Below are 12,717 nucleotides of genomic sequence, written 5' to 3'. Positions count from 1 at the left end.
CACCTAAACATTAGGAAGAACTTCCTGACAGTAAGAGCTGTTCGGCAGTGGAATTTGCTGCCAAGGAGTGTGGTGGAGTCTCCTTCTTTGGAGGTCTTTAAGCAGAGGCTTGACAACCATATGTCAGGAGTGCTCTGATGGTGTTTCCTGCTTGACAGGGGGTTGGACTCGATGGCCCTTGTGGTCTCTTCCAACTCTATGATTCTGTGATTCTGGAAGTGGTGCAATCTATTCCATGTGCATTCTATGTCGAGCTTAGGGGTCTGCTCTTGTTGTCGCCATTTCACTTGGGTACTTTGGTGTTCTGTTAGTGCCTGCTTGTTATTAACTGATAAACTGTGGACCTCTTTGGATAATTGGGTTATTTGAGAGGCAATACCTCTAATTTGTTGGAAGATATGCTCAACCGTTCTTGCAATTAGAGTTAATTGGGTTCTCTCTCTACTTGTTATTCCTTCCTCTCTTAGAGGCACAGGACCAACTGGCCCCATTGTTGGATCCAGTTCTATGCTCTCACCTTGAGTATTCTCATATTCACAATCATCTTTAAGGGGAGAAAACTGGGTTTTTTGTTGGAACTATAAAAGCAGATTTGTTTTAAAAGTCCTCTATTTTAGATTGATTGGCAACCGGTGAGAGAGCTGCATCCTCTGGGTCCCTGTAGCGTTTACTAGCAGGCATAGTGTTGTGGTGGGGAGTAAACAAGGAGAGGTTTCCTTAACCGAAGAAGAGAGAAAAAATAGAAAGTGCATTCCACATGCGTGGGGCATCTAAGACCACCCTGCCATTTTTCACTTGCAGCCTCTGCAAAGCGACAGCAGCAGCAGAGCTCATTGTGTCGGAAACCCAGCCCCAACACTGCTTAAGATTGGAGAAGTAGTGTGGTGTTTTGCATTGCACCTGGGCTTGCTCCCTCCATGGGAACCTTGTTTTGACCGGTCTGATGCTAAAGCGTGTTCTCCCTAAATGAGAGCATGTGTTGCGGTTGGGAAATACAAGCCACCCTGTTGTGAATGGACAGTGTTGGCTAAACCGGGACCTTAATGGTTAATTTGGTTTCTGGGGAGTTTTGGATGTTGCTAAATTGGAAGGAGGGGTCAGAGGCTATAAATATAGGACGCCCAACGTGGGTCGTCCTCTTGGCTTTTTGCACCGGATCGAGGAGCAGACTGCGTCTGGAGAAGGTTGTATTTGGCCTTGCTGAATTTAACCTACTTTGCCGCTTAAGCCTTCCCCCCCCCCTTTCGTTCCTTCCTTCATTAATCCCTTCTGGCTCCCTGGTTTTCCCCTCTTTTCTTGATTATCCTCTTTATTTGTTAATTGGATTGCCTCAAGGAAGCAAGAGCTAGGCTGAGGGTGGGGATCCCCCCCAGCCCTAGGGAGGCTTGCCTCCCCGGCCGCCTGTTGGCCCGGTTCCGTAGATCCGGAGGCCCGGCGGTGGCTTGAGGCGGGAGAGATCGCAGCCTCCCCCATCTAGGCCACGGGAGCGCCCCATACTTTAAAATAGATTGGCGGCCCCACGGCCGTGAGGCGCTACCGGGCTCTCTCTCCCCACTCCAAAAACGCGGCGAACGGGCTTACCTGGGACTCCCCAGGGCGGTGAGCACGCCAGGGCTCGGTTTCTGTGGAGGCCTGTTGCCGCGGCTCCTCCGTCACGGTGCAGCTGGGGGCTTTCCGTTGCTGTGCGGGGACGCGGGGGGCGCCTGCCTTCGTTTGGCTTTTACAAGCCTTTTCAGAGCGTTGGCGCTGCCCGCCTTTTCGCGGCAGCGCATAGAAGCCGGCGGGGGCCCCGAGTCTTCCAGGCGCGGCCTGCGCGTCCCTGCGGCTGGAATTTTGCTGCGCAATCCTTGGAGACCCGCCATCTTGGTCGCGCGGCGTGGTCGGGGTGCCGGCCGAGTCCTATTGTTGCCGGCTGGCCCTCTAGTGTCCGTTCACTGCTGTTGCGCCTTGCTGGCGAATCGGCTTCGGGGCTCCCGCGGTGGGCTTGGGAACGAAGGGCCAACACACACAGGGCAAAATATGGGGCAGTCCAGGAGTGTAGGGATGGTGTGTTGGTTCCCGACGTTAAAGTCTCAACCAACTCTGCCAGGGACATCATACCAGGCTCGCATTTGTCAACAAAGCTGCGGTCCAGGATTTTAAATGGCCGCTACGTAGACATGTTTAAATTGATCCCACCTTCGGAAGATCAGGAGAAGGGAGGTTCTTACTCCAAAAAACGCCCTGGGACCGCTGCCGCAGACAGGACTTTCGAACGTTGGCTCGATTGTTTCCAGGTCTTCGCTGGCGTAGTTATGGCAGCTTACCCGCGGAGATCCCTTCATTTGATGGTTTACCTAACCACGGTGCGCTCCGCATTCAGTAAAGCTGGAGAAAAAGCGGCGATAAAATATGATGAGAATTTCAGACGCCGTGCTGCCAAGATCCCTTCGGCCCGTTGGGATCGGAAAGATCTTGATGTGTGGACCACCCATGTGGCCCCGCTAATTGATAAAAAGGTGCCGGAACAGCAGAAGTCTAGGATTCCTGTTTTTAGATCTGGCCGTCATCTGCTCTGCTGGGATTTTAATAAGGGCTCCTGTCAGCGTCCAACGTGCAGATTTGCTCACGTGTGTGAGAAGTGCAATGGATCGCATTCGGCTGCCTCTTGTTTTGGCGGTCGGCGGCCCTTTCGTGGGGGAAGAGGGGGTTCTCAGCAACCCCCTAAGTCAGCCCCACTCCCTTCAACCTCAGGAACAGGGAAATAGAGTATTGACCACCTTGGCTCATACTCCCGTACGCCTGCCGGCCCTTCAAGTTTGGTTGCAGTCTTACCCCAATAAGGAGGCTGCGCGTTATTTAAGTGATGGTTTTTCTTTGGGTTTTCGGATTCCAGTAGCCATGCCTCCCGTGGCACGGAATCCTTCTAATCAGAAATCAGTTCGTGAGCTACCTGAAATTGCCAGGAAAAAGATTGCAAAGGAGGTGGCTATGCATCGTATGGCAGGCCCTTTTAGTGCCCCTCCATTTCGTAACTTGCATGTATCCCCATTGGGTATCGTGCCAAAGAAAGCCCCAGGTGAATTTCGTTTGATTCATAATTTATCGCATCCTAGGGGTACTTCAATCAACGATGTTATTCCTCCGGAGCTTTGCTCTGTAAAGTATGCCTCGCTTGATCACGCAATCAAAATGATTCGGAAGTTCGGCCAGGCGGCTTTATTGGCAAAATGCGATATTGAGTCGGCTTTTCGTTTATTGCCGATTCATCCGGAGGATTTTTGGCTCCTGGGTTTCCAGTTTGAGGGCAAGTATTACTTTGACAAAGCCATGCCTATGGGCTGTTCAATAGCTTGTGCTGCCTTTGAATCTTTCAGCACTTTTTTGGAGTGGGCCCTCAAACAAAAAACCGGACTGGGCGGAGTCACGCATTATCTGGATGATTTTTTATTGGCCTCGGCGCGCGGCACCGGCAATTGCTCGGTGCTGCTGCAGGCCTTCGCTGACCTTACGCAGGAGCTGGGGGTTCCGCTCGCAGCGGAGAAGACTGAGGGTCCTTCGACGCAGCTTATATACTTAGGTATCCTTCTGGATACGGTGTCCCAGACTTCCAGCTTGCCTAAGGACAAGCTGGTTGCTTTGAAGAAAGTTATAGAGGAATTGCTCCCGTTGAAGAAGGTGTCGCTATTGCAACTCCAGTCGCTTTTAGGTCACCTGAATTTCGTGTGCAGGGTGGTGGCCCCTGGGCGCCCTTTCTGTTCACGCCTGGCTCGACTCACTGCGGGGCTGAAGGCACCACATCATCGGGTTAGGCTCTCCAGTGAGGTGAAGGCCGATCTTAGCATTTGGCTGGAATTCCTAAGGGAATTCAATGGAGTGTAGTTATGGCAAGACACGTTGAACTTACATAATGACATTCAAGTGCAATCAGATGCGGCAGGTTCCCTGGGATTTGGGCTGTATTGGAAGGGCAGATGGTGCGCCATGCGTTGGTCGCCCGCTTGGCAGGGTGAAGCCATTACGCGGGACCTAACTTTTCTTGAGTTTTTCCCCATTGCAGTGGCAGTGCACTTGTGGGTTGATGAGTTCAGGGACCGTCGTGTTTGCTTCTGGACCGATAACCAGGCGGTGGTGAACGTGCTGGCCAAACTGTCGTCACGCTCTCCTAGGGTGTCAGCCCTTTTGCGGGCCTTTGTTCTACATTGTTTGCATTATAATATAGTGTTTTCTGCACGTTTCATACCTGGGGTGTCTAACGAAATTGCTGATGCTCTGTCCCGTTTTCAGATGGAGCGGTTCAGACTTCTGGTTCCAGAGGCTCGAAAACTTCCGGAATATTTCCCAGATCATCTCTGGAACCTTGGCAGCAATTAGTTTTTCAGGGAGTAGCAGCATCTATTTCCCCTTCTACCCTCAGGTCATACACTAAAGCGTGGTCTGATTTTTTGGCCTTTACACATCAGTCAGCCAAGGTTGAAATGAGGGTCTCACCCTCCACTTCTCAGGTGCTGGAATATTTGGCGCACCTGTTTCGGTTGGGACGTGCAGCTAAGACAATTAGGATCCAGGCAGCTGCGATAGCCTTTTTCTGTAAATCATATTTTGACAAGGATCCTTGCGCAAAGTTTGTCGTGCGTAAGGCCCTGGAAGGATGGGGTAGGCTTTGTCCTCCCCGGCTAGCAACCCGGCACCCAATTTCATTCGATTTGCTGTGCAGGATGCGCAAAGCCTTGCGGAATGTGTGCTGGTCCGGGTATGAGGCTCGCCTTTTTTCGGCAGCATTTTCTATGGCTTTCTTTGGAGCTTTAAGGGTGGGTGAGCTTGTGTTGGAGGCTCACGGGGATGGTTGCTCCAGGGGTCTATTGCTCCAGGATGTGCAGTTATCCCCGGCTGAGCTGAGACTCACTATTAGGAACTCAAAAACGGATCAGAGGGGCAGGGGGGCCCTTCTTCGTCTCCCTGCCACGGGGGAGGCGGGCCCTTGCCCGGTGAAAGATGTCAGAAGGTACCTGGCTGTTCGTTCCCCAGGGGATGGTCCTCTATTGCGGCATGAGAATGGGTTGCCCCTGTCTAGACACCAGTTCGCAATGGTAATGCGAAAAGCGATTAAGGCTGGTGGGGATTCAGCTGTGGGTTTTGCCCCCCATTCCTTTAGGATCGGAGCTGCCACGACAGCAGCGCACTGGGGCCTGTCTGCCAGCAGAATAAAGGAATTGGGTCGCTGGAAATCTGACGTGTTCAGGGGCTATGTCCGGTAACAATTCGGTATTCTTACATCCTTTTACTTGTTTACCCAGGTTTAGCGGCTGTTCGTATCTGGCTGGTGGGGCACAGCATCGTGCATTGGGCTGGCGTCGGAGCCAGGCAGTCCGGACTGGGTACAGGTCTCGGCCTTCCGCCGCTCGTGCACATATCGTGGCTGTCCAGACGTGGAATGTGCTGGCCGGAATTCCTGCCGCTGATCCGGAGGCAGTTGCTTGTGGAAGGGCCACCCACGGCAATTGTGGTGCAGCTGGGAGAGAATGACCTGGTTTCCATGGACTGTTTTTCGTTACGTGCCGCAATATTGGGTGACCTCGAGGTGCTGTGGTCATTGGTGCCGTCAGCAAAGATTTTTTGGTCAAAGCTCTTGCAACGACGTGTATGGAGGGGTAGGCGTTGCCCAATTGCCATTGACAGGGCCAGGAAACGTGTCAATTCTGCTGTGGCCAGAAAGGTTTTGGAACTGGGTGGCAATGTTATTTCCCATCCTGAGATTCAGTTTCAGGCTGAATCCTTTTTCAGAGATGATGGCGTGCACCTTTCGGCCTTGGGGAATGAGGCTTGGCTAGGTGCGGTGGTGACCAAGCTGAGGTCTTGGTTGGGGCTGTGAGTGGTTTGGCGGTGAGCTTGGGGCTCCATGGCGGTTAGGCATTGGTTAAATTGGTTGGTGGAGGGGTAAGTGCCTACCCCTCCAATGGTGTGCGGAAATGGGAATTCCGTTAAAGGAATCCAGGGGCTTGCCATTCTTTTCATCCTTGTCCCCGGAGTCGGACTTGGGCCGTGCAAGCCCCACCAGAACATGAGGGTGAGAAGTGATGGACTGATGCCCAGCTTCATCTTCTCCCCAATACTTGTTTCCCACGCTGGCTTCCGCTGGAATCTGGAAGTCAGCTCTGTCCCTGGGCATGGACAGATAGTCATAACCAATGCCTAAGCAACCACTCACATTTTTGTATTTTGAATAAAGTTGTGGCCAAAATTATGCCAAAAACCTTAAACAAAAAATTACGTGTGATGTGTGACTTTTTTGGTGGGGGGTGGCTTGTGGGACTCAACACGCAAAGTGTGTTCTCCCTAAATGAGAGCACGTGTTGCGGTTGGGAAATACAAGCCACCCTGTTGTGAATGGACAGTGTTGGCTAAACCGGGACCTTAATGGTTAATTTGGTTTCTGGGGAGTTTTGGATGTTGCTAAATTGGAAGGAGGGGTCAGAGGCTATAAATATAGGACGCCCAACGTGGGTCGTCCTCTTGGCTTTTTGCACCGGATCACCCGCCCACCCTCCCTTTAATAGAGGGGTTTTTTCATGGATCGTTTGACCTTGCTATGCCTGTCATGGGGTCGTCCGCCTTGGTGCGGGGGCCTAGTAGGAATTTTGCCATCTGGCTGATGCCATTTGGTTTTTGCCTACTGCGTAGCAAATCGTCACAACTTGTAAGGTTGGCGGTTAGGCATTGGTTAAATTGGTTGGTGGAGGGGTAAGTGCCTACCCCTCCAATGGTGTGCGGAAATGGGAATTCCGTTAAAGGAATCCAGGGGCTTGCCATTCTTTTCGTCCTTGTCCCCGGAGTCGGACTTGGGCCGTGCAAGCCCCACCGGAACATGAGGGTGAGAAGTGATGGACTGATGCCCAGCTTCATCTTCTCCCCAATACTTGTTTCCCACGCTGGCTTCCGCTGGAATCCGGAAGTCAGCTCTGTCCCTGGGCATGGACAGATAGTCATAACCAATGCCTAAGCAACCACTCACATTTTTGTATTTTGAATAAAGTTGTGGCCAAAATTATGCCAAAAACCTTAAACAAAAAATTACGTGTGATGTGTGACTTTTTTGGTGGGGGGTGGCTTGTGGGACTCAACACGCAAACACATGCTCTCTCTCTCTCTCTCTCTCTCTCTCTCACACACACACACACACACACACAACACACTGAGAAACTGCCCTCTCAAATAAATCCAGATCTCCAGACATCTTTATGTCAAAGATTGAGCATGCATGACATGGCAGACAAAACTTCACTTCTCCTTCAATCTCTTCAAGATTAGGAGGGTCAGAAATGATAACCTGAACACCCAGATCTGAGAGGAGGCAGAGCTAGGTACCGAAGGTTACTTCCCATGACCTATTTGCAGCTATAGTGCTGTTCTTTTTAAGCAGGGTCCTTAGGACAGTGCTATAATTAAATATGATCTCTGTTTCACATTGGGCAAAGCAGTAAGTCAGCAAAGGATGAAAGAAATAATACTGAATAATATCATTCCTTTAATTAAAAAGAAAAGCAATACAGCAAATCACATACCTCTTACATGGTGATTTTGCTTCATTAACTACAAAAGGGTCAAGGTATTTATACCTGGATAAATAATTCTGTAGGCAGAGGAGTTGTTTTTTTTTCCAGCAAAAAAAGAGCTATTAAATAATCATTTAATGTGCAGACATATATGCCTTGCCAGCCAATGTGAGTTGTGCACTTAAACACAAAAGCACACTAAGCAAAAAATTAGGCACACTAAGCAAAACAAGAAAGCCACATTCCTTAATGGATGGAAAGCTGTCTCTGTGGAATCAGATTTTAGAATCCTGTTTTTTGGGGGGGAGGGGGGGGGGTTGATGAGAGGAGACATATAGACTCCACCACAGCAATTTTTACAGGATGTTACTCTACAAACATTAATTTCACACGTGATTAATTGACACGGAAAAACACGGAATTAATTGCCAGGATACGGGGAATGTTGAATACATTAAAAACAACTTAAATACCAGCAGGGTATTTTCTGGATTTATAATTAACTCTTACTTTACATTGGGGGGGAGGGGCGGAGAGAGAGATTATATAAGGACAGAGTAAGATCATATTTAAAACAAAGCTAGCTCTGTGTTGCTCTGCGCAACTTATTCAAAGTTTGTGCCAAGGAGAAGGATTTCTGCTAATAACGAGTGTGTAACATTTTGGGGATTTTTTGTTTGTTTGTCCATTTAGCGAGCTAGGATATACACGTGAGGCATTTGCCCAATCTCTTGCTGGAAGCATCTAACAAGTGTGCCCCACCCACCCCCTCCCTCTCTCCACTCCAACTGTTAAATTGCCCAGCATGATTTAACGAGATTGAAATCCACATAACAATAGCAGCGTATTATTTTAGTTATCAAAGTAATTCCTTCTCTGCTCTCCATAGTACAATGACCCCCAGCTTTCTGTCCAGCTTTCTTATCCAAGCTGTTGTCCCAACAGACAGACTGGCATGTAGCTAGCTATCCATAATAATAATATTTATTATTATTATTTATTGCATTTCTATACAGCCCTATACAGTGGTACCTCAGGTTACATACGCTTCAGGTTACATATGCTTCAGATTACAGACTCCGCTAACCCAGAAATATTACCTCGGGTTAAGTACTTTGCTTCAGGATGAGAACAGAAACCGTGCTCTGGCGGCATGGCGGCAGCAGGAAGCCCCATTAGCTAAAGTGGTGCTTCAGGTTAAGAACAGTTTCAGGTTAAGTACGGACCTGCAGGACGAATTAAGTACTTAACCTGAGGTACTACTGTACCCGTAGATCTCAGGGTGGTTCACAGAACAAAATCAATGTATAAAACTGTTTCAACCACAGCAAACTATGGCAAGTTCTTAAAGAAATGGGAGTGCCTGATCAGCTCATCTGTCTCCTGAGAAATCTCTATGTGGGGCAAGAAGCTACAGTTAGAACTGGATATGGAACAACTGATTGGTTCAAAATTGGGAAAGGAGTACGACAAGGCTGTATTTTGTCTCCCTGCTTATTTAACTTATATGCAGAATTCATCATGCGAAAGGCTGGGCTGGATGAATCCCTAGCCGGAATTAAGATTGCTGGGAGAAATATCAACAACCTCAGATATGCAGATGACACAACCTTGATGGCAGAAAGTGAGGAGGAATTAAAGAACCTTTTAATGAAGGTGAAAGAGGAGAGTGCAAAATATGGTCTGAAGCTCAACAGCAAAAAAACAAAGATCATGGCCGCTGGACCCATCACCTCCTGGGAAATAGAAGGGGAAGAAATGGAGGCAGTGACAGATTTTATTTTCTTGGGTTCCATGATCACTGCAGATGGTGACAGCAGCCACGAAATTAAAAGACGCCTGCTTCTTGGGAGAAAAGCAATGACAAACCTAGACAGCATCTTAAAAAGCAGAGACATCACCTTGCTGACAAATGTCCGTATAGTTAAAGCTGTGGTTTTCCCAGTAGTGATGTATGTAAGTGAGAGCTGGACCATAAGGAAGGCTGATCGCCGAAGAATTGATGCTTTTGAATTATGGTGCTGGAGGAGACTCTTGAGAGTCCCATGGACTGCAAGAAGATCAAACCTATCAATTCTTAAGGAAATCAGCCCTGAGTGCTCACTGGAAGGACAGATCGTGAAGCTGAGGCTCCAATACTTTGGCCACCTCATGAGAATAGGAGACTCCCTGGAAAAGACCCTGATGTTGGGAAAGATGGAGGGCACAAGGAGAAGGGGACGACAGAGGACGAGATGGTTGGATAGTGTCTTCAAAGCTACCAGCATGAGTTTGACCAAACTGTGGGAGGCAGTGGAAGACAGGAGTGCCTGGCGTGCTCTGGTCCATGGGGTCACGAAGAGTCAGACACGACTAAATGACTAAACAACAACAACAACCCTATTTACATCAGAGAAATGTTGGAGGGTGTACTATCTAGTCTAGTCAGCTTCTGTGAGTGTAATATGAAGGTGGGGGGGACCTCAGGCAAAAAAATGCCCATGCCTGGCTTTTGAACGAATCCTGTCAATGTAACATTTACTGAAAAAACAAATGCAAGGCAGTGAATTCCTGGCAAAAGCTTGATGCCACATGTAAGCCAGTCGACTTTTCAAAGTTGGCTGCTTAGCTATCACCAAACAGCAGGCAGCTAAAAGGTTTTGAATTTACCTTATACAGAGCTAACCTCCACTCTCTCTCTCTCCAACGCCTCAGAAGCTGCATGCCAGGACTGAGCGCAGCCAGAGTCACCACACACTGCCTCTGGAGATGCCATGGAGGGCTTTGAAGATAAGGAATGGCCAAAATGTGGGTAGAAGCCACAATTATGTATGAACTAACCTGCCAACTATGTGCAGCTAAACCCTCTGGTCAATAGAATCAAAAGCCTCTTACCACACACTTGGTATCTTTGCATTTTCTGAGATTCTGGAAGAGAAAGAACATGCCCCTCCTCAATATAAATACGTTACTGGTGCTTCAAGCATATGTAATTCGCTTCACTCACAGTTTCAATCCACTTCACTTCATGCATATATTAATCCAACTTTATCACTGATGCTTTTTTATATAGGAGCGGGCTACTCTTTAATTTTATTAATTTATGAGTCAGCTGCCAAATGAGCCTCGCTGCAATTTGCAAACATGCTGTAACAACAACTAAACATATTTTAAAATGGTGCAAAATAACTCAAGACAGGTTCAAAGAGAGCCCCAAGTAATGTGTTACTGTCATGTTATTGCCCTTCTACAAGTTGGTTTGCTCTACTCTGGGGTTTTTTTTTGGGGGGGGGTTATTCAGTGCAGTTTTCTCTTTCTTTATATGTCTTGAACCCCTAGCCTACCTGGCAGCAAGTCAGTATGTCAAGTCCCCAGTCCAGCGTCAATCCATGGGTCCAAAATCCAGCATTCAAAGTCCAAACCGAACCACAGTCCCACAGACATCTTGGAGCATCCAAGCTGAGGTCAATCAACATGGAGAGTTGAGGAGATAAGAGCATCTCATTTCTACTTCCCTGTTGGACTTTGCAGGCTGATTGCAGCACCTGGGCCTGATGAGGCAGATGACCCTCACCTGCTCCAAGGGAGGAATCACACTCCTCCTCCCAGAGCTAGCAAGTCCCACCTGGCCAGCTAGGGAGCTGGGCCGTGGGCCTTTGTCTGCCTCAGCCTCCTGGAGCACCCTGCCTGCTTCTCCCTACGCCTCAGAGCCCACCGTATTTGTGGAGACAGGGACCCCTCCGGCTCTGGTGATGGGGCCTGCTGCTCTGGTTCCTGTGCACTGACTTCCATCCCCTTGTCATCCTCCGTCACCCTGTGAGTACTTTCTACACCAGCCACTGTAAAGGTGCAGCTTTACAGTGTGGCAAGAGCAAACTTGAAGAGGGGTATTCGACGGGCAAAACTGGTCTATAGGCAGAGGATTGAGGATAATTTAAGGAGTAACAACACAAGACAGATGTGGCAGGGGATTCAGCATATTACCAACTACAAACCTAACCTTGGTGCTGTCGATGGTGACCCTTTGCTGGCGGAGGAGCTTAACTTCTTCTTTGCTCGCTTCGAGAAGGAGCCACCTGAGACGCCGGTATTACAGCCACCAGCCCATAGGGGCCCCTCATTCACTGTAGAGGAGCATGAGGTGAGACAGGTATTGAGGATGGTGAATCCGAGGAAGGCTGCTGGACTTGATGGCATCACGGGAAAGGTGTTGAAGGGCTGTGCGGATCAGCTGGCGAGGGTCTTTACTAAGATCTTCAACAAGTCCTTACACCAGTCTATTGTCCCACCCTGCCTGAAGTCGTCAACTATTGTTCCTCTGCCTAAAAAATCCACAATCAGTAGTCTGAACGACTACAGACCAGTTGCACTGACTCCAATCATCATGAAGTGCTTTGAGAAACTGGTGCGCCGTCACATTATTTCCTGTCTTCCATCAACTTTTGACAACTACCAGTTTGCATACAGGGCAAATAGATCCACGGAAGACGCTATCACTACCACTCTCCATGCTGCTCTGTTCCATCTGGAGCAGCCGGGGAGTTATGTGAGGCTGCTGTTTGTGGATTTTAGCTCTGCTTTTAACACTATCCTCCCCCATAGACTGGTGTCCAAGCTAGAGGCGATTGGACTCTCCAACTCCACCTGTCTCTGGGTTTTGGACTTTTTGTCAGAACGTTCTCAGAGGGTTAGAGTAGGGTCACATATGTCCACAGCCCTTAGCCTTAACACCGGCTCACCACAGGGTTGTGTGTTGAGTCCCCTGCTCTATACTCTCTATACGTATGATTGTACAGCCATTTATTCCAGCAACAAAATCATCAAGTTTGCTGATGACACTACGGTGGTGGGGCTCATTTCAGGAGGGGATGAGTCCGCCTATCGGGACGAGGTGGAGCGGCTTTGTGCTTGGTGTGGAGAGAACAATCTGGCTCTTAATACGGCTAAGACCAAGGAATTGGTGGTGGATTACAGGAAAAAAAAGGCGGACATTCAGCCCTTGTATATCAACGGGGAACGGGTGGAGAGGGTGGCGGAATTCAGGTTTTTGGGAGTGACTATCGATCAGGGCATGACTTGGAGCGCAAATACCACTGCTCTGGTGAAGAAGGCCCAGCAGAGAATTTATTTCCTCAGACTTTTAAAGAAGAACAATCTGAGTGAGAGACTGCTGGTGTCCTTCTACCGAGGCTCCATAGAGAGCATT

This window comes from Podarcis erhardii (assembly GCF_964252035.2).
Source record: "Podarcis erhardii genome assembly, chromosome: 1".
Taxonomy (NCBI): Eukaryota; Metazoa; Chordata; class Lepidosauria; order Squamata; family Lacertidae; genus Podarcis; species Podarcis erhardii.
Note: the sequence above shows the minus strand (reverse complement) of the source record.